At 36.2% G+C, this 21,670-nt stretch overlaps 1 long non-coding RNA gene across 1 annotated transcript in view; it reads left to right on the top strand.

The window, feature by feature from the left end:
* Positions 1-5,288: 5,288 nt before the first annotated feature.
* Positions 5,289-21,670, top strand: part of LOC129534231 (uncharacterized) — a 60,662-nt gene continuing 44,280 nt past the window's right edge. Inside the window, exon 1 of the long non-coding RNA XR_008680736.2 lies at positions 5,289-5,399. This is a non-coding gene — a long non-coding RNA (uncharacterized lncRNA). The remainder of the gene's footprint in view (positions 5,400-21,670) is intronic.

Below are 21,670 nucleotides of genomic sequence, written 5' to 3'. Positions count from 1 at the left end.
CCTGCTTTTTTTTTTTCCTTTTTAACTAAAAGTGGATCATTGACAAACTAAGTTTTTCATTTAGCATGATCAAATAACTGGTACTATACAGTTTTCAATTTAGTAATATTTAGGCTATTGCAATATCAGCCTTCCAAAATCAAGTTTTATGCTGTAAATGCCAACAATATCTTCTCAGGAATAGTGTTCCTAAAGGGCATTGTAAAGTTGAGAAAAGTAATTTTAGCAAGTTAATTTGACATATTGCGCACTTTCACTTCAGCCGCTGTGAGTTAAAAGAGAGTCATAGATGACTCAAAATACTAAGCTTTGTCTACTTTCAAACTTAATTTTGAAAAGCTGTTCCATGGAAGCTGTAATACATGTTTATGGTTCCATTTCTTCTCATTCTTTTCCTGAGTTATTGTTATGGGTCCTAAGAATCGTGCAGCTTTATTTCTTTTTATAATTGTGTACACGGTAGTTGGAAATACAAATGGAGAAGAATGAACTGTAATTTAATTTTATGATGTCCATTGGTGATTTTCATTGTAAACTGAGGTAAGATCTAGATTCTAACAATTACATTTTTGAAAAAAAATAACTTCAGCTAGAGCTAGAAGGCTTTCATCTTCATTTGACATATAAGTGTCTTATGAACAATGACCTAGCAATTTGTTTGGTGAAAGAAAATGTAAAATATAGTAGGTAGTGTAGCTATCATTATGAGTTATTTCTATACTTACTTTTAGAGTACCCTTTAGAACAATCATACCCTGTCATGCCCCTTGGTTTTATTTTTAATTATTTAAAATGTAAGTCCTTAGACTTTATTTCTAATTTGTGGAGGGGTAACTCATACATTTTATAGGATTCAATTACAATAAAATATGTTATGATATAATGTAAAAAGGTTTATGAAAAAATTCATATATAAAAAGATTCGAATATCTGCTTTCAAAATTTCATATTTGTAGTTCTGTCTCCTCATGATACTCTCCTAAAGTATCATTGGAGGTAAAATAAGCCTCAGAAATTCATCTGAACTTTCACACAAAGTTCTACATGAATTTGTGATTAGTAAATAATGATGTGCTCTCATTGGAATTTCCAATTTTCAGATGTTAAATTTTGTTGTTTGTTCATTAAGCAGATACATTTTAAGGGTTACACATATAATGAATTTTTTTAAATATTCAAGATAGCACAATAAATGATATACAGCATCTCAAAGAGTTCACAGTCAGCATGGGGAGGTGAATAATTTTAAAACCATGGAAAAATAGTGATAAAGATGACCAATGTGAATTGACCTCCGGATGTGATGACCTTGACCTTGATAAGAGTAGTTTTGATTAAGTAAGTGAGGGCAAAAGTTTTGATTGGATTCGGTTTAAATGACGGTGAGAGGAAAGATTTTAGAAACTGCTCTTTCTAGGAATATTGCTGTAATGGGTGGAATAGGAATGGCAGCTAATGCAGACTGGGACCAAAAGATGCTTTTTGTTTGTTTTTGTGAGTGTGTTTTGTTTTTGAAATGCGAAATGGAAACATGTTTATACTTGGATGGAAATGATGCAGTAGAGAAGGAAAATTGATGGTAGAGAGGAAGAGCTGGAGTAAATGTCATGAATAGATGTTAAGGGGAATAGGATTTAGTGAATAAGTAGTGGAATTAGCCTTTGCTAGGAGCATGGACACTGCATTTAAAGTAACAGAAGGGGAAACAGAATAAATGGGCACAGACATAGAGTAGGCATTTGTGGATTTTTTTTCTCAGTGATGTAGGAAACAAGGTCATCTACTAAAAATTAGAATAGTAAAAGCTTTGATAGTTTTCAGGAGATAAGAGTATGTGAAATAATTGTCAAAGAGAGAATGGAATAGGAAAATAAGTGTTATTGTGATTTACTGGTCATGAGATGAGTTAGCAAAGTTTTATGTTTTTCTCCAGCTACCTTACACTGTGCATGGGTTGGCAAGGAGTAAGTGGTGAGTTGGGTTTAACCAGAGTTTTGCTTTAGCCAAGAGAATACAGTAAGCAAGGAAGGGCACAAGGGAGTTGATGTTATATGCAAGTTAATTTTTATAATATTGTGACCATGGTGTTTAAGCTGGATCAAAAGGGAAGTGGAGACAAGAGAGTGGATATGTATGGTACAGTGAAAAGTTGATAGGATCAGTTGATTGTAGGTTCTTATGTATTGAAAGATTATTTGATTTGAAATCCTCCAGAGAGGAAGGTGATGAAATGATTAGACCTAACAATTGTTAAGTAAAATGCTTAAAATTGAGATTTTAGAAGCGGTTGACCATGAGAATGAACAACTAGAGGAAAGAAGAGAGATGAGATTATGTGAATAAAGGAAGTCAAGGAGCTGAGGTTTTGGTTTTGGAAGAATTGTCTTTTTGGATACTGGAGTTACCAAAATTGTGACAAGGAATTATTTTGAATAGCTTGAAAATGAGCCAAAAGCTAAAATCTTCAAGGATTGGTCTAGAAAGAAAAAAATGACAAGAGGACATCTGAGATGCAAAAATAAATGGAAACCAAAGGCAAGGTACATAATCATTATTTTAATATAGTATCTAATTTGTTAATAAAACATACCTAATTTCTTTGAGGCCTTTGATTAGTCTGGCATTTCTTACACATAAAGTATAAGCCACAAAAGAAAAATTGTTACATTTTATGTACTTCTGTAAAATAAAAAAGCACTCAAAATATACTCTCAAATAAATGAAAAAAGCTGTAAGATAATAGATTTGCAGAACATAGCTAGTAAAGAACCTTATATTCAGAATATATGAAATTTCTAACCACTCAACAGTAAGAGAATGAACAAACAACAAAATAGAAAATTTCTGAACAGACACTTCACCAAAGAAAATATATACAATTGACAAGCACACAAAAAGAAACTTATCACCATTAGTTTTAGAGAAATGCAAATTAAATCCACAAGGAGATAACCACTACACACTCACTAAAATGTCTAAAACTAAAATACATAAAACAAAACAAAAACCTAATTTCAATGGCTGGCAAGAGGTGGAGCAATTGGAACACATGGTCTCTTATAGGAACAGGAAGTACAATATCCATTTTGGAAGCTGAGTTTTTCGTTTTTTGTTTTGTTTTTTGTTTTTGTTTTTTTGTTGTTGTTATTTTTTGAGTTAAATGCTTAACTCAGTATATGACTCAGCGAGGACTCAGTAATAACCCCTCTAGGTATTTACCCAGAAGAAAATACATTTCCATATGCAGATTTAAATGTGATTAATTACAGCTTTATTCATAATAGCCCTAACCGGAAACCAACCTAAGTTTCTTTCAACTGACGAATAGATAAACAAATTGTGGTTCAGCCATAAAATGGACAACAATTTAGCAATAAATATAGCCAGCTAGCTACCGATGCACACAAAATCGTGGATAAATCTGAAAAGCATTATGGTGAGTGAAATAAGCTGGACACAAAAGAGTACATGCTATATGATGTCATGTATATGAAATTCTAGAAAAGGCAAATCTGAAAATTCTAGAAAAGGCAGAAAGAATATTTGTGGTTTCCAGGGGCCAGCAGGTGAGGAAAGAAGATTGACTTCATAGAAGAAAGGACTTGTGTATCATAATTGTAGTGATAGCTACATGACTGGATACATTTTTAAAAACATTTTGACATGTATGCTTAAAATGGGTGAATTTTATTATATGTAAATTCCACCTCAATAAAGCTTTATCAAAAAAGGATAAATACTACAAATAAAAACTGACAGTTTATCCTAATGAGTTTAACATAGCAATATGTTAGCTGTAGGTTTCCCAGGGATGCCATAACCAGGTAGAGGAAGATCCCTTCTATTCCTACTTTGGTGTGAGTTTGTTTTTTTTTTTTTTTGATCAAGAATACATTTTTTATTTGGAAGTGATTTATCAAATACTTTATATAAAATGATCATTTTTTTCTTTTTTTTTCTGTCAATATATTGACATGCTGATTTTTGAATGCTCAACCATCCTTGCTTTCCTAAGATTAACTCTACCTGGTCATGATTTTATCATTTTTACGTATTGTCAGATTTGATTTGTTAAAATTTTGCTAAGTATTTTTATATCTATGTTCATGAAGGATTTTTTTAAAAGTTTAAAAAATCTTTTAAACAACTGTACCAGTGCAGGTTTGTTACATAGGTAAACTTGTGTCATCGGAGCTTGTACAGATTATTTCATCATCCAGGTATTAAGCCTGATACCCATTAGTTATTTTTGCTAATCCCCTCCCTCCTCCTACACTCCCACCGTCCAAAAGGCCCCAGTGTGTGTTATTCCTCTCTGTGTCCATGTGTTCTCATCATGAAATATATTTATCCGTAGTTTTCTTTTTTTGGTTTTGGTAGCAGGGTAATGCTGGCTTTATAAAATGAGTTTTGAAGTGCTCTTTCATCTATTTTGCGGAAGAGTTTGTGTATAAAATGGTATGTTTTTCTAAATGTGTGATAGAATTCCCCAGTGAAACCTTTGTGATAAGCAAAACTAAAAATTCAGTTTATATCATAGCTATCTATCTATTCAAATGATTTCTTCTTAAGAGAGTTTTGGTAGTTTCATTTAAGGGATTTCTCCATTTCTTCTAAATTGTCAAATTATTGACATCAGGTTATTCATGATGGTTCCTTATCCTTTTTAATATCTATAATTTGTGTTGATGTCACTGCTCACATTCTTGATATTTGTAATTTGTATGTTCTTTTTTTCTTGATCAGTTTAGCTAGAAGTTTATTAATTTTATTAATTTTTTTTTTTTTTTTGAGATGGAGTCTTGCTCTGTCACCCAGGCTGGAGGGCAGTGGCGCGATCTTGGCTCACTGCAAGCTTGGCCTCCCGGATTCACGCCATTCTCCTGCCTCAGCCTCCCGAGTAGCTGGGACTACAGGCTCCTGCCACCACGCCCGGCTAATTTTTTTTGTATTTTTAGTACAGATGGGGTTTCACCGTGTTAGCCAGGATGATCTCGATCTCCCTCTCGATCTCGTGATCCACCTCCCAGAGTGCTGGGATTACATATTAATGTTTTCAAAGAACCAACTTTTAGTTGCATCAATTTTATCTTGTATTTTGATCTCTGTTTTATTGATTTTCATTCTGATCTTTAGTATTTCCTTTATTCTACTTTCAGTTTCATTTACTCTTTTTCTAGTTTCTTAAGGTTATTCATTTGAGAACCTTCTTTTTTTCTAGTACAGGTGTTTAGTACTAAAATTTCTCTGTAACTACTGCTTTAGTTACATCTACAAATTTTAATGTTATTTTTTCATTTAGTTAGAAACACTTTCTAATTTACCTTTGGTGTTTTCTCTGAACCATGGGTTATTTAGAATTCTGTGATTTAGTTTCCAAATAATTTGGAATTTTCCAGGTAAGCTTCTCTTATTTATTTCTAGTATGATATCATTGTGGTTGGAACATTTTTTTATATTATTTTAATCCTTTTAAATTTGTTTATACTTGTTTTATGTTTTATGTTTCAGAATATTATCTATCTTGGTAAAGTTTCATGTGCACTTAACCTGATTGTATAGTATATTTTTCATTAGGTGTTTCATAAATCTCAATTAGATTAAATTGGTTTATATTATTGTTTAAGTTGTATCTTTCCTGATATTTCTGGCTACTTGTTTCATCAATTATCATGAGAGTAATATTGAAATTAAATTTGTGGATTTGTCTGTTTCTCCTTTCAGTTCTATCAGCTTTTGCTTCTTATATTTGAAGCTCAATAATTAGGCATATAACCTTTTATGATTGTGACAGCTTCTTGACAAATTGACTGTTTTATCCTTAGAAAATGATTGCCTTTGTTCCTAGTGATATTCTTTGCTCTGAAGTCTACTTCATTTGATATTAGTATAACCACTCCAAGTTTTTGGTTTTGTTGCTGGGGGTTTTTATTGTTTGTTTTTGTCTTTTTTGTTGTTGTTACTAGGATTTGCATAGTCTTTTTTCATTGATTTACAAAATATTCTTTTAATCTCTACGTATCTTTAAATTTAAAGTGGCTTTATTGTAGGCAGTATAGAATTGGGTCTAACTATCCCATCCTTTTCCAATCTGGCATATCATGCCTTTTAATTGGAGTTTTTAGACCATTTACATTTCACATAATTATTGATGTGTTGGAATTTACATTTACATTTTTCTTTCCATTTGTATTATATTTTTCCTATTTTTGTTCTTTTTAGTTATCACAGTCAAGTAATATCACTCCACTTCAAGTTTAGTAAAGGAACTTTACAACTATGAAATTCCAGATCGTTGCCGGTACTCTAATCCATAGGATTCTCTTCTTCCTCTTAAGTTATATAGGGTTTCTTAACCCTCAACTGGTAAATATAATATAGTCATATATAGTATTCTTATTTTTAATTGCTTTTTAGCTATTATTGTGATTTAATCCCAGTATTATTATTCAACATACGTATCATTAGTAAACATTTTTTCTTTGGGAATGTTATATATCAAAATTAAGTATAAGCAGCTTAAGGAAAGAGACAAAATCATTTAATTCATATTCCCCAGAAATTCTGTTCTAGTGCTAGACATAAAGCAGAATATCAGACTGTTTACTGAATGAAATGTCTAAGTTGTTTTGAATTATCCTATAGATACGGCTGTAACAGAGATTGAAACATTAGACAAGATTTTCCCCTCAGCTCCCTTAAGGAGGAAATTATCTATGTTCTTGGTACAAATATGTTTTCTGCGGATTATATTTTTATTAAATATAATAAAAGTTTACTACATTTTATTTAGCAAATGTAACTAAAATATGTATGTGTAAGATTTTCTTTCTGTGGAAATGTATGTGTATGAGTGTGTGTATATTATTGCACATGAGTAGTATTTTTACCATAACATGCATCTGATAGAGTTGAGTGAACTATCCTGATAGCCTAATCATGATTTGGTTACCAGACTATAGCTTTTTGAAATACAGCAATGAGTGCAAATGTGCACCTATCTTGAACTTATAAAAACTGACAGGGATTAATTTGGTGTTTGAATCTATATAGTCTTTCTTCCTAGAAACCAAGAGTCAGTAAGACATCATATGTCCCAAATAATGTAGTTGTGAAGGCAGAAAACATGAAAGTCTGATGTGTCAAGATCTCTTCTATCACAATGATGTTGAATATTCCTAAATTTGTTCTTGCTAAAGCTAGCCCAATCATTCCATTATTACATATGATAGTTTGCATATGGGTTGACAAACTACAGCCTGCTAGTCAAATCCAGCCCACTGCCTGTTTTCGTAAATAAAGGTTTTATTTGGAACATAATGCCAATTTGCTTTCCATGGCTGCTTTCATACTACAGTGGCAGAGTTTTGAGAGAGACCGCTTGATTTGTAAAGCCTAAAATACTTATTATCTGGCCATTTACAGGAAGTTTGCCAACATCTGCTTTAAAATCCTAATTACATATATAAATCCAAATCCACTTTAGGAAGAATCAACTTTTTAGAGGTACAGGGGAAGAGGTGACCCAAGGTCATGCAGAGGGGAAATATGCAGTAGGTAGATAGAGAGCCTGGGGGACAAGGCTATCTGGATTTGTATCCCATCTCTGCCATCAGCAAGTTATTTCCTCTGTGCCTCGATTTACTTGTTGGTAAAATGAGCATAAGAGTATACCTGCCTCATAGGCTTATGATGAATGCCTGTGTTTATGACAACTTCTTTAAGTACTCTATCAATTATAGCTATTATAATTATATACTATTATAGCTATTATAAATTATATCTATTTTTGATTTTATGAGGAACCTTCAAACTGTTCTATATTGTGGTTGTACTAATTTACTTTCCCACCATCACAAGAGTACAAGGGTTCCCTTTTCTCCACATCCTCACCAGCCTTTTTATTGCCTGTCTTTTGGATAAAAGCCATTTTAACTGGGGTGAGATGATATCTCTTTGTAGTTTTGATTTGCATTTCTTTGATGATCAATGATGGAGCCCCTTTTCATATACCTGTTGGCCATTTGTATGCCTTCTTTTGAGAAATGTCTATTCAGATATTTTGCCCATTTTTAAATTGGATTGTCACACTTTGTCCTATTGAGTTGTTTGAGCTCCTTGCGTATTCTGTTTATTAATCCCTTGTCAGATGGTTAGTTTGCAAATGTTTTCTCCCATTATGTAGATTGTCTCTTCACTTTGTTATTTATTTCCTTTATTGTGCAGAAGCTTTTTATTTGATGTGATCTGATTTGTCCATTTTTCCGTTGGTTGCCTGTGCAGCCCACTCCAGTGTCCTAGAGAGTTCACCCAATGTTTTATTTTAGTAGTTTCATAGTTAGAGGTCTTTAAGTCTTTAATCTATTTTGACTTGGTTTTTGTATATGGTGAGAGATAGGGGTCTAGTTTCATCCTTCTGCATGTGGATATCTGGTTTTCTCAGCACCATTTATGGAAGAGACTGTCTTTTCCCCAATGTATGTTCTTGGCACCTTTGTTGAAAATGAGTTCACTGTAGGTGTGTGGATTTGTTTGTGGGTTCTCTATCTGTTCCATTGGTATATGTGTCTTTTTTTTTTTTGCCAGTACCATGCTGTTTTGGTACTATAGCTCTGTATTAAATTTGACATCAGGTAATTTGATTCCTCCAGTTTCATTCTTATTCTTCAGGATAGCTTTGGCTATTCTTGGTCTTTCTTGGGTCCATATAAATTTTACAATTGTTTTGTCTATTTCTGTGAAGAATGTCATTGGTATTTTGATAGACATTGCATTTAATCTGTAGATTGCCTTGGGTAATATGGACACTTTAACAATTGTGATTCTTCAAATCCATGCACATGGAATATCTTACCAATTTTTGTGTCTTCTTCAGTTTCTTTCATCAATGTTTTATAGTTTTCATTCCAGAGATTTTTTACTTCTTTGGTTAAGTGTACTCTTAGGTATTTTATTTTATTTTTAACTATTGTAAATGAGATTACTGTCTTGATTTCATTTTCAGATTGTTCTCTATTGTCATATAGAAATGCTACTGATTTTTGTATGCAGATTTTTGTATGCTGCAACTTTAATTAATTTGTTTATAAGTTCTAATAGTTTTTTGATGAAGTATTTAGGTTTTCACCAGAAGGTGAAGGAGGAGCAAATGCACATCTTACATGGCAGCAAGCAAGAGAGCATGTGTAGGAGAACTCCCATTTATAAAACCATCAGATCTCATGAGACTTATTCACTACTATGATAACAGCATGGGAAAAACCCACCCCCATGATTCAATTACCTCCCACCAGGTGCCTCCCACAATATGTGGGATTATGGGAGCTACAGTTCAAAATGAGATGTGGTGGGGACACAGCCAAACCATTCTACCCCAGCCCCTCCCAAATCTCATGTACTCACTTTTCAAAACACAATAATGCCTTCCAAACACAATCATGCCTTCCAAACAGTCTCCCAAAGTCTTAACTCATTCCCAGAGTCTTATTAACCCAAAAGTTCAAGTCCCAAGTCTTATCCAAGACAAGGCAAGTTCCTTCCACCTATGAGCCTGTAAAATTAAAAGCAAATTAATTACTTCCCAGATACAATGGAGATACAGGTATTAGGTAAATACACCTTTTCCAAATGGGAGAAATTGGCCAAAATGAAAGGGCTACAGGCCCCATGTTAAGTCCAAAATCCAGTGGGGCAGTCAAATTTTTTTTTTTTTTTTTGAGATGGAGTCTCACTCTGTCACCCAGGCTGGAGTGCAGTGGTGTGATCACAGCTCATTGCAAGCTCCACCTCCTGGGTTCATGCCATTCTTTTGCCTCAGCCTCTGGAGTAGCTGGGTCTGCAGGTGCCCGCCACCACACCCGGCTAATTTTTTGTATTTGTAGTAGAGACAGGGTTTTACCATGTTAGCCAGGGTGGTCTCGATCTCCTGACCTCGTGATCTGCCCGCTTCGGCCTCCCAAAGTGCTGGGATTACAGACGTGAGCCACCGCGCATGGCCAGGGCAGTCAAATCTTAAAGTTCCAAAATGATCTTTGATTCCATGTCTCATATCCAGGTCACCTTGATGTAAGAGGTGGGTTTCATGGCGTTGGACAGCTCCACCCCTCTGGCTTTGCAGGGTACAGCCCCACTCCTAGCTGCTTTAACAGGCTGGCATTGAATGTCTGTCTGTGGCCTTTCCAGGTACACGGTGCAAGCTATCAGTGGATCCTACTATTCTGGGGTCTGGAGGGCAGTGGTCCTCTTTGCACAGCTCCACTAGGCAGTGTCCCAGTGGAGACCCTGTGTGGGTGCTCCCACCTCACATTTCCCTCTGCACTGCCCTAGCAGAAGTTTTCCATGAGGGCTTTGCCCCTGCAGCACACCTCTGCCTGGACATCTAGGTGTTTTCATACAGCCTCTGGAATCTAGTCAGAGATTCTCAAACCTCAATTTTTGACTTCTGTACACCCACAGGCTCAACACCACATGGAAGCTGCCAAGGCTTGGGGCTTGCATCCTCTGAAGCCATGGCCTGAAATGTATCTTGACTCCTTTTAGCCATGGTTGGAACAGCTGAGATGCTGGTTACTAAATCCCAAGGCTGCACACAGCAGAGGGGATCTGGGCCCAGCCCTGGAAACCATTTTTCCCTCCTAGGCCTCCAGGCCTATGATGGGAGGGGCTGCTGTGAAGGTCTCTGGCATGCCCTGGAGACATTTTCCTCATTTTCTTGGTGAATAACATTCTGCTCCTTGTTACTTAAGCAAATTTCTGCAGCTGGCTTGAATTTCTCCCCAGAAAATGGGTTTTTCTTTTCTACTGCATCATCAGCCTGCAAATTTTTCAACCTTTTATACTCTGCTTCCTCTTGAATGCTTTGCCACTTAGAAATTTCTTCTGCCAGGTACCCTAGATCATCTCTCTCACATTCAAAGTTCCACAGATCTCTAGAGCAGGAGCAAAATGCTGCCAGTCTCTTTGAAAAAGCACAATAAGAATCACCTTTGCTCCAGTTCCCAAGTTCCTCACCTCCATCTGAAACCACCTCAACCTAGACTTTTTAGCCAAAACCGTTCCACAAGTTTCTAGGAAGCTCCAAACTTTCCCACATCTTCTTGTCTTCTTCTGAGCCCTCCAAGTCTCTAGGAAGTTCCAAACTTTCCTATATTTTCCTGTCTTCTTCTGAGCCCTCTATATGATTCCAACCTCTGCTGGTTCCCCAGTTCCAAAGTCACTTTCACATTTTTGGGTATCTTTTCAGCAGTGCCCCACTCCCAGTCCCAATTTACTGTATTAGTCTATTTTCATACTGCTATGATGAAATACCAGAGACTGCATAAATTATAAAGAAAATGAGGTTTAATGGGCTCACAGTTCCACATGGCTGGGGAGGCATCACAATAATGACAGAAGGTGAAGGAGAAGCAAAAGCATGTCTTACATGACAGCAAGCAAGACAGCATGTGCAGAAGAACTCCTCTTTATAAAGCCATCAGATCTCATGAGACCTATTCACTATTATGAGAACAGCATGGGAAAAACCCACCCCCATGCTTTAATTACCTCCCAAAAGGCCCCTCCCACCATAACTGGGGCTTGTGGGAGCTACAATTTATGATGAGATTTGGGTGGGGACACAGCCAAATCATATCAAGCATCAATTGAAATGAAAGGCTATTTTTTTCTCTAGATTTATTGATGTTGACCAAGTCAATGTATAATGGATTAGCATGTATTTTTGAGTGATTTTCTATTCTCCAGTGATAAGTAAAACAAATGTTTGATTTTATACGACATAAAATTTTACTAACATGTTCTTTGTGGCAAAATTGGCTTACATACTTTTTTGCATAATATAAAAGGAAAAAGTTATTACTTAAGTAGGTGACGATGTATTTACTTATCTGGTGAGTTTAAACAGGGTCAAGGGAATTAGCCTTACATAAACCCTGAATTTTCAATGTGAGCAATATTTTAGCCTTTAAAATCAGTTAACTTCTTTGGCATGTTTCCCACCCTATATTCTACTACTGGCAATAGTCCACCATGAAGTGCTAAGTGCCATGGAAATACTTGGACTGTCATGTTTGCTAATAGAGTGCATTTGAGATACATTGGGGGACACAGTCATTAAAATGCTGGCTGTTTAAGTTTAATCATCTAGTGCAAGATTTAAGCATTGATGTACTATCAGAATATGTGTTAACTGTTCTTTATTTAATAATACACTTATATTTAGCCCTGTCCTAAAATTCCAAAGTTCATCTTTTTTTATAAAAGCATCTTTAAGTCCTTTTCTTACAACATCTAACATAATCATCTACAGTTTTAATAGAAATACTCAGATAATGAAAACACTTTTTTGGTCAAATTGTCTTCATCACTGTCTAAATTTTTATTTTAATTTTCCTCAGAGTATTTTTTTTTTATGGGACCTCACTGTCACCGAGGTGCTTACTAACATGATTTTGTTTTTGATGATATCTCACTCTGTTGCCCAGGCTGGAGTATAGTGGCATGATCACAGCTCACTGCAGCCTTGACTACCCAGGCTCCAGCAATCCACCTGCCTTAACCTCCTGAGTAGTTGGGATCACAGGCACCTGCCATAACACCTGGCTAATTATTTTTCTATTATTTGTAGAGATGGGATCTTGCTCTGTTGCTCAGGCTGGTCTCGAACTCTTGGGCTCAAAGAATCCTTCCATCTCAGCCTCCCAAAGTGCTGGAATTACAGGCATGAGCCTGTGCACTCAGACATGAAATAATTTTGCGTTGAAAAAATTCTTGATTAAAATAAGTGATGAGTATGGTAAAGACTGACTAATCTTCAACAATCAGTTTCCTTTTCCTAGGCAAAGAATATTGCAGGGTGTCTAATCAGCTTAACCACTGTAACGTGAGTAGCCCAAAGAATAAAGACCAGGTTGGCTTCTCTATGAGCTCTCTTCTCTGTTTCCTTGGTGCCTTAGGAAACTTAAATCCCTGAATTCGTGAAGAGGAAAGCCTCTACTATGACCTGAAGAAGAAATATACATCTTACATTAAATGTTTGAAATCATATTATTTCATCTAAGCATTAACACCCTGTCACCATCTTTGAGTTTCCCCATGTTTGCCCCCTTTTCTGAATAGTTTTTGATATGCCTAGCTAGCAGTCATGTTCTTAATTCAGTGTCTTATTAGATTTCATATGAGAGTTCAAGTATGCATGAATGAGGCAAAGCTGTCTAGCACAAATTAAATTTAAAAGTTTCATTGATATTTGTGCCCATTAGCAAACAGTTTTGGACATGGTAGATACTATTTGACTAGCAGTTATATATAGTATCAAGGAAGCTTTGTTTCTGTAGGTGAAGGCTGAGACATTTAAAGATTGCCATTAGGGTATCAGTCTCATCAATTAACTCAAATTTGATGACAGTTATGTATTTTGAATATTCTATATGATAAGCTTTAGCCTAGAATTTCTTTCTACATCATTTTTTTTTTCATTTTGACACTTAGGTTCTCATTTGTACACTGAAAAATTTTCCAAGCCTTTTGCATACAATGAATATTAACTTACTGCTTACTGGAAAATTAATGGGAATTTTAGAAAGCACTTTAGTGTGCAAATAGAAGAAACATATTTCAGTTGGGCTAAGGATTGCCAGGAAAACTACACATACCCACACATGTAAGATAAGGTCAGATTAAGTTCCTGATTTATTTAGTCACAGATATAGAAATGTTTTAGGTTTGAGGATCAGACGCAGCATATTTAGTGTAGAGAGTTGTATTAGCCCATTTTCACACTGTTGATAAAGACATACCTGAGACTGGGCAATTTACAAAAGAAAGAGGTTTAATTTAACTTACAGTTCCACGTGGCTGAGGAAGCCTCACAAACATGGTGGAAGGCAAGGAGGAGCAAGCCCCATCTTACATGTATGGCAGCAAAGAGAGAATGAGGAAGATGCAAAAGCAGAAACCCCAGATAAAACCATCAGATCTCGTGAGACTTATTCACTGCCACGAGAACAGTATGGGAGAAACTGCCCCCATTATTCAATTATCTCCCACTGGGTCCCTCCCACAGAATGTGGGAATTATGGGAGTACAATTCAAGATGAGATTTGGGTGGGGACACAGAGCCAAACCATATCATTCTGCCCCTGGCCCCTTTCAAATCTCATGTCGTCATATTTCAAAATTAATCATGCCTTCCCAGCAGTCCCCCAAAGTCTTATTTCAGCATTAACTCAAAAAGTCCACAGTCCAAAGTCTCATTTAAGACAAGGCAAGTTCTTTCCCCCTATGAGTCTGTAAAATCAAAAACAAGCTAGTTATTTTCTAGATACAATGGGGGTACAGACATTGGGTAAATACAACCATTCCAAATGGGAGGGGAGCCAAAACAGAGGGGATACAGGGCCCATGGATGTCCAAAATCCAGCGGGGCACTCAAATCTCAAAGGTCCAAAATGATCTTCTTTGACTCCATGTCTCACATCTGGGTCACACTGATGCAAGAGGTGGGTTCCCATGGTCTTGGGCAGCTCCACTCCTGTGGTTCTGCAGGGTACAGCCTCTTTCCTGGCTGCTTTCACGGGCTGGCATTGAGTGCCTGCAGTTTTTCCAGGCACACAGTGCAAGCCCTCAGTGGATCTACTATTCTGGGGTCTGGAGGATGGTGATCCTCTTCTCACAGTTCCACTAGGCAGTGCCCCAATAGGGACTCTGTGTGGGGGCTCCGACCCCAAATCTCCCTTCTGAACTGCCCTAGCAGAGGTTCTCCATGAGGGCCCTGCCCCTGAAGCACACCTCTGCCTCAGCATCCAGGTATTTCCATACATCTTCTGAAATCTAGGCAGATGTTCCCAAACCTCAATCCTTGATTTCTGTGCACCTACAGGCTCAACACCACATGGGAGCTGCCAAGGCTGTGGCTTGCACCATTTGAAACCATGGTCTGAGTTCTACGTTGGCCCCTTTCAGCCATGGGTGGAGCAGCTGGGACACAGGGCACCAATTGCCTAGGCTGCACACAGCTGAGGGACCCTAGGCCCTGCCCAGAAAACCACTTTTTCCTCCTAGGCCTCTGCACCTGTCGTGGGAGGGGCTGCCATGAAGACTTCTGACATGCCCTGGAGACATGTTCCCCATTGTCTTGGGAATTAACATTTGGCTCCTCATTACTTATGGAAATTTCTGCAGCAGGCTTGAATCTGTCCTCACAAAATGGGATTTTCTTTTCCGTCTCGTTGTCAGGCTGCAATTTTTTTTAAACTTTTATGCTCTGTTTCCCTTTTAAAATGGAAATGCTTTTAACAGCACCCAAGTCACCTCTTGAATGTTTTGCTGCTTAGAAATTTCTTCCACCAGATACCCTAAATCATCTCTCTCAATGCAAAGTTCCACAAATCTCTAGGGCAGGGGCAAAATGCCACCAGTCTGTTTGCTAAAACGTAACAAGAGTCATATAACTTACAGTTCCACGTGGCTGAGGAAGCCTCACAATCATGGTGGAAGGCAAGGAGGAGCAAGCCCCATCTTACATGTATGGCAGCAAAGAAAGAATGAGGAAGATGCAAAAGCAGAAACCCCAGATAAAACCATCAGATCTCATGAGACTTACTCACTACCATGAGAACAGTATGGGAGAAACTGCCCCCATGATTCAATTATCTCCCACTGGGTTCCCAACAAGTTGCTTCAGTTCCCAACAAGTTCCTCATCTCCATCTGAGACCACTTCAGCCTGGAACTTATTGTCCCTATGACTATCAATATTTTGGGCAAAGCCATTGAACAAGTTTCTAGGAAGTTCCAACCTTTCCCACAGTTTTTTTTTTTTAATTTTCTTCTGAGTTCTCCAAACTGTTCCAACCTCTGCCTGTTACCCAGTTTGGAAATCACTTCCACATTTTCAGGTATCTTTTCAGCAACGCCCCACTCTACTGGTACTAATTTACCATATCAGTCTATTTTCATGCTGCTGATAAAGACATACCCAAGACTAGGCAATTTACAAAACAAGTTTAATTGGATTTGCAGTTCCACATGGCTGGGGAAGCCTCACAATCACCGCAGAAGGCAAGGAGGAGCAAGTCATATCTTACATGGATGGCAGCAGGCAAAGAGAGAATGAGGAAGATGCAAAAGCAGAAATCCTGGATAAAACCATCAGATCTTGTGAGAATTATTCACTACCACAAGAACAGTATTGGAGAAACTGCCCCCATCCCTACTCTGGGGAAGAAAACTTGATTAGGATTCAACCATACTGGAGCCATATCTCAGCCATGAGCTCAGCAGGATTTCATAAAGCCCAATTCTCTTCCGATTGCTAAATGCAAAAAACAGGGAAGAAATAGAAGTGACAGGTACTGAATAGACAGTATGTGCCTAATACATCAACACTGAAAAGACAGTATGCTCTGTACCTTTGTATAGTGATTTATTGTTTTCAAAATATCTGCATGTACATTTTGTCTTTCCAACAACTCTACCACCCAGGTATGTTGTATTCAGATTTAAGAAAATATTTCTCATGAACTGAAATTTAATCTTTACATTTGGACAAAATTGTGATCATACTATGCAGATAAATTTTTAAATTCATTTTGATATTAGAAGCAGTGATTATTTAAACTCAAAAATGATTGAACTCGGAAATATGTTCCACATGAAAATTACATACATACCCTTCATATTATAGGATCCCTTGATAATAAGCTCTAATTTCAATCTATCAACAGTATCTGAGTCTACTCTGTTAGGACATCAAATATAAGATGATCTCTACTTGCAAGGAGTTTATAGTATGCTTCAGAGTGATAAAACATGTGCAGCACAAAAGGTAAGGGTACAATTTCATACTTTGTATATCCTGAGCTGTATATCAAGGGCATTTGGTGATAGGGATATTCGAGGTAGGAGACATTACTTTGAGCTGAGTAATCAAGTGAGAAACAGAATTTTAATTGGCTCATGTGGAATGGATAGGAATAAAGCGAAACAGTGAGGAGCACACAGGATGGAGGCGGAGAGGGAATATTGAGAATAGCTTGAAGACAGTGAGGCTGTAGAGGAGCAATGAAAGGAGCTTGAGTAAAGTCCTGTGACTAGGGTGGAGATTTGTTTAAGGAAAAATACTAGAAGATAAGCTTATTGGTCAAGTAATTTAGACTCTCTCCTGTAGGCTAAGTAAATACTGAAGATTTTTCAGCAAAGGAGTAACAGGCAGCAATTCACCTTGAAACTTAAAACAACTATCTTTTAATATTCCAGTAGCTAATATTAGACCTAACTTGATTTATTTAATTCTTTTTAGAGAATTTTCAGGTTTAACAATCAGTTTATTTTTTTGACAAATATTATTAAATAATTATTTTTATTATGAGTAAAATGCCATAGTCAAAAACTTTTTTTTTTCTTTTTTTAATTTCAAGAAAATATTTTAGTTTGGAGAACAGGTGGTGTTTGGTTACATAAGTAAGTTCTTTAGTGGTGATTTCTAAGATTTTGGTGCACCCATAACCCAAGCAGTGTATACTGTACCCAATGTGTAGTCTTTTGTCCTTCATCCCCCTTCTACCCTTTCCCGCGAGTCCCCAAATCCATTGTATCATTCTTATGCCTTTGCTTCCTCAGAGCTTAGTTCCCACTTATGAGTGAGAGCATATGATGTTTGACTTTCCATTCCTGAATTACTTCTCTTAGAATGATAGTCTCCAATCCCATACAGGTTGCTGTGAATGCCATTATTTCATTCCTTTTCATGGCTGAGTAGTATTCCATAGTGTGTGTATATATATAATATATATATATATATATATATTACATTTTCCCTGTCCACTCATTCATAGATGGGCATTTGGGTTGGTTCCACATTTTTGCTATTGCAAATTGTGCTGCTATAAATGTGCAAGTATCTTTTTTGTATAATGACTTATTTTCCTCTGGGTAGGTAACTAGTAATGAGATTGCTACTTTTAGTTCTTTAAGGAATCGCCACAGTGAAACACAATTTCTTTTAAAACCAACTTTTCCTTTTCTTATTTTACCATATATTATATAATATTTACCAACAATACATGTATCTAGAACTTTTTAAGCCATAGTTCATGCTAATTTGGAATAGCCTTCAAAGTGACATCATGTAGTATTTTAAAAATTTCTCCTTACATGGTATTTGAAATGCAGTTCTATGAGTGACATGAAGGTGAAAAGGTTTGCATTTAGAATAAAAGGACAAGTAAAACCTTCAGCAACTCTAAAATAAGAATCTATTCAAGAGAGTTAGAATGAACACTGCTAAATTTCTCTAATGAAGTAATTATTTCAAGCTGTGTTTCTTAAGGAATATTTAGTAATTAAGTTTATGAGTCCTTAATGAGAGCAAAGCTGAAATAAAGCACTGTACAGAATCCTCTTGACTATTATAAAACAGCTTTAGAGAGTAGATGAAGGGATATAACCTTGAAAGGCCCCCATCCATACTATTTTTACTGTGTGAGAGGATCTTGACAATAGGTTTAATGCTGTTTTAAAATGCTGTGTAGCTGCCATGATGGCCCTGAGAAAACCGCTCTGTAAGGAATTTATCAGTACCCCTTCTCCATCACCCACCTACCTTCTCTTTATTTGCCATTAATTTTCCTTAGGGAACCAATTGATTTCTTTCCGTTCTCCTTCCAATACACCCCGGTTCTTACATTCTGCAGTCTAGAGCTTTACTCAACTTTAATCTCCTTTCAGGTTTAATCATATTAGATAGTGCAGAGAAGAACACTAAGACAGAATGTCAATAAATGTGTATTCTAGTCTTGCTACTGTGAACAACTAACCTTTTCATCTTAGCACCTGAATGTTTGTAGGCCTCAGTTTCTTCCGGTGTAAAACAAGAGTTACTGACCTACATGACTTATTGGGATCATCTCGTCCAACTATTGGTTCTAATATTCTGTGCTATGGTACTGACGCTTAATTTCCAGTGAGGCACAGATGGCTGATAAAAGTTTCAGATGATCTTCCCAGATTCCACTGGCATTTTCAAAATAAACTTATTAAATGAGATTATAAAACAGTAAGGGCTGTGGGCATAGTAGATACTAAAATATGAATTGTCTTTGCCTTCCTCATTAAAAGGAATCTTGGTGAGAGTTGTAGACAATGTGGAATACTGATGGAACAATATTTTTATTGTGTTATCAGTGGAAACGTCACCTATTTTATAAGTACACATGTACATTCCATTTAAATAAGAAAACATTAATTTAAGATAATTTGTGAGAATGTGATAGTCCTGAGCTACCTCTTTTTCTACAGATACATTAGTGAAATAAAAGAGAACTTTTTGAATCTGGTCTATAATCATAATTAACCAGTACTTAATGAGTATTTGACACTTCAAAAATGACACACAGGAATTAAGACTGTCCTCAAGCAGTTTGCCTTTGGATATCAACAATATTAAAAAACTGCTGCTCATTAGCATCCCTTATATTGAGAACCCACTATGACTGAAGTGTTATTATCTGCTTTCTTACTCCCATTCTCTTTAGTTTCAGTATAATTAAAACTAATCATCAGTAAAATTATTGTTAGCATAGAGGTAGGGAGGGGAGCAATTCTTTACTCAAACACTGCAAGGCAAGATTTGAAACCATTACAGTAACTTTGGGAGTAAATTGAGTTTTAATGATATTAGCTTCTCAGGAAAATAGTAGGAAAGGCCATCTGTCTAGGTTATTTTGTTTTATTTGATGACAAAATTACCAATACAGTTAAGGGTAGAAAATGAAGAGAAACTATAGTGCTTGGATTCATAAAATTCATATTGAACAGTGCTTAATGGAAAGCAGTATTGTCAGTAATAATCCTTCTAATATATTGAACATTTGAAATTTGCTAAGACAGAAATTTAAAAATCTGTACTTTAAAAGAAGGGAAACCTAGAGCAGTACTTTTATGTATAGTTGGCAGAGAAGCAAAGTGTTGGAAAGCAATCTGGCAACCTGTATTAAAATTAAAAATACACGTACCTTTAGATTCAGCAATCTTCCCCCTAGGAATTGACTCCCACAGAAATAAAAGCACCTGTACTGAACATATTGGTACAGAATATTTATGGCAGCATTGTTTGTAATTAGGAAAAAATCAAAAATTGAAACAAATATTTATGGCAACATTGTTTGTAATCAGGAAAAATTGAAAACAAAATGAATGCCCATCAATGAATGGGAAAAGAGCTGACTAAATCATGGTACATCCATTAAAGCAAATGACCTAAGAGTTTTATCCCACTTCACGGGATCCCCATATTGTTGAATGCACAAACCAAGTGTGTTAGTCCATTTGTGTTGCTATAAAGAAATATCTAAGGCTGGGTAAATTATAAAGAAAAGAGGTTTATTTCTCTTATAGTTAGTTAGGGTATACATAAAGCATACTGCCAGCATGTGCTTCTGGTGAGGACTTTAGGAAGCTTACAATTACGGTGGAAGGCAGAAGAGAGCCTGCATGTCACATGAAGAGAGAGCAAGAAAACACAAAAGTATGTGTATAAGACTATTTTTTGTTAAACAAAACCTGTATGCATATACATTGTAGATGTTTCTGTGTCAGCAAATTGTTACATGAACACGAAAGAAAAAATGAAAAAACTAGGGATTCTGATTTGCATGGAAGGAAACACAAAAAATATTAAAAAGAGAAAGTAAAATCTTTAGCAGTGGAATAAAAATGTCAAGAAATACAAAATTTACAACTGTAATTCATTATTTTGGGGGATCAAGTTTCTTTATCACAGAAATTCTTTCAACTTTTAAAGCTGTAAAAGCTCCCGTTTTGACTTATTGATGCTCAAACCACTGAGAGCTATCACAAGATCATCTTGACTTGAGAATTCTCAATGAACACAGTGAAAAAATTAGATATGTAAAGTAAATGAAGAAAGTGAGGAATGTGAAGTCAAAATAACATGATATAACCAAAAAGATAGAGGACTGATATCTTCATGTGAGTAAGCCAGTCTAATAACTTCATAATATTATACTCCATTGCTTTTAAGTTATAAGAAATAATTGTTGCTAAAATAATTCTAGTGATTAACAAAATAGTATAGCCAGTATGCTTTTCAAATGAAAAACTTCTAAATGTATTGAATATACAATTATAATAGTTACAATTTAGTTTACCTTACAGGACCATTCATTTCAAGAATTCTTGGTCATCTCAGCAGACCGCTGGGTTCCTTTGTGCATAAGATTCCCTAGGCAATTTGTAAGAGTCAAGGAAAGCCGGTAATTGATGATTGTATGAGCAAATATCAGGATTAAGGGACATGGGTAATAATGGTTGGTCCACACCAGGGCAGAGTCTCTTACTATGGCAGGGGAAAGAAGCCAAAACACAGCTCAAGTTTCAGTACACTCTCAAGGGGACAAAGTAATTGCTTTAGAGTAAGTCTAAACATGGGAGGCTGGGGCGTGTCACACAAAGAACTCTTTAGCCTGCTCCTTGACAAATGCAACTTAACCTCCTAAAAGAATATGGCTACTTTGGGTAGAATGAAAGAATTTTATCACTTAGAAATCCAATTATCTAAGGTGGATTGAAATCATTGTCACACAGAGAGAAATTTCTCTGTCGGGTGGAAGGAGCTATGGCTCCTAGGTGATAAGCTGGAGCAGGGATGGTAA

This window comes from Gorilla gorilla, chromosome 5 (genome assembly GCF_029281585.2).
Source record: "Gorilla gorilla gorilla isolate KB3781 chromosome 5, NHGRI_mGorGor1-v2.1_pri, whole genome shotgun sequence".
In the NCBI taxonomy this organism is placed as follows: domain Eukaryota; kingdom Metazoa; phylum Chordata; class Mammalia; order Primates; family Hominidae; genus Gorilla; species Gorilla gorilla.
Note: the sequence above shows the minus strand (reverse complement) of the source record. Positions and strands in the feature narration are given on the sequence as shown.